The 1,426-nt window shown below is 38.3% G+C and overlaps 1 non-coding gene across 1 annotated transcript; it reads left to right on the forward strand.

The window, feature by feature from the left end:
• The first annotated feature begins 587 nt into the window (after nucleotides 1–587).
• LOC114007229 (U6 spliceosomal RNA) lies at nucleotides 588–694 on the forward strand. The gene has a single exon (XR_003548840.1). It is a non-coding gene; the product is annotated as a U6 spliceosomal RNA (small nuclear RNA).
• The last annotated feature ends 732 nt before the right edge of the window (nucleotides 695–1,426 follow it).

Raw genomic sequence — 1,426 nt, forward strand, 5'->3', positions numbered from 1 at the left:
AAGAGAGGGAATGGAGGAGAAGGGATTGTGGCGTGACCCCTGGGGGGGTGATTTCTCGCTTTCTGTCTCTATGTCTCTCTCTGTCTGTCTGGCGAGCACATGTGCCCTATAGTGAAAACCTCTCCAAAAAAAAAGAAAAGAAAAGAATCTGATGTATATAGTTTTTTTAAATTATTTTATTTAACTTTATTTATTTATTTATTCATTCATTTAGAGGGAGAGGGACAGAGTGAGAGAGAGATAGAGGGAAAGTGAGAGAGAAATAGAGGGAAAGTGAGAGAGCAAGCTGCCAGGTCCAGGACCCAAACCACAGTCGGCCGTGAGGGAGTTCAGCACCCTTAACCATCACGCCACTGCCGGACCTGAGAATCTGGTGTATATGTACACCAGTGTTTCCCACCAGTAGTTTTATAGTCTGAGATCTTAGGTTTAGATCTTTGATCCATTTTGAGTTGATTTCTGTTAATGGTGGAAGATGGGGATCCAGTTTCATCTTTCTGCAAATACTGTTTTTCCAGCATCGTTTGCTAAAGAGGTTTTCCTTTTCCCACTGGATTGACTGATATTCTTTGTCAGAATTTGGTTGGGTGCTCATTTCAACAGCACATGTACTGAAATTGGAACAATACAGAGAAGATTAGTATGGTCCTTGTGCAATAATGACATGAAAATTAATGAAGCATTCCATGTTTTTTAAAAAAAATCAGTTGACTGTATGTTTTGAGGTTTATTTCTGGGTCTCTATTCTATCCCATTGGTCCATATGGCTGTTTTTGTTCCGAAAACATGCTGTTTTGATTATCACAGCTTTATAGTATATTTTGGGGTCAGGGAGTAAGATGCTGCCTATTCTACTCTTCTTGCACAGGATTGCTTTGGTAAGACAGGATCTTTTATGATTCCAGGCAAATTCTATGATTGTCTTTTCTAGATCTATGAAGGATGTCTCTCTGGGGCCAGCAGGTAGCATGATGGTTAAGGTGCTGGACACTCTCACGTGGGCAATCACAGTTTGAGTCCTGGACCTGGTGGCTTGCTTGCTCACTTTCCCTCTCTCTCTCTCTGTGTGTCTCTCTCTGGTCAAATTAAAATAAATAACGAAAAAATAACATTAAAAATTCTTTTAAAAATGTCTCTGGTAATTTGATTGGGATTGCATCAAATATGTAGATTAATTTGGATAGAATTACCATTTTGATTATATTAATTCTTCCAGTCCAGGAACAAGGGATGTCCTTCCACTTTTTTAGTGTCTTTTTCAATATCTTTTTAAAGATTTTTGTAGTTTTTCTTGTTAAGGTCTTTGACTTACTTGGTTAGGTTTATCCCTAGGTATCTTATACACTTTGTGGCTATGATAAAAGGGATTCCTTTCTTCAGTTCTATCTCAGTCAGCTTGTTGTTTATATATAGAGAGAAATGCTAT

Source organism: Tupaia chinensis, unplaced genomic scaffold, assembly GCF_000334495.1.
Source record: "Tupaia chinensis unplaced genomic scaffold, TupChi_1.0 Scaffold000140_1, whole genome shotgun sequence".
In the NCBI taxonomy this organism is placed as follows: domain Eukaryota; kingdom Metazoa; phylum Chordata; class Mammalia; order Scandentia; family Tupaiidae; genus Tupaia; species Tupaia belangeri.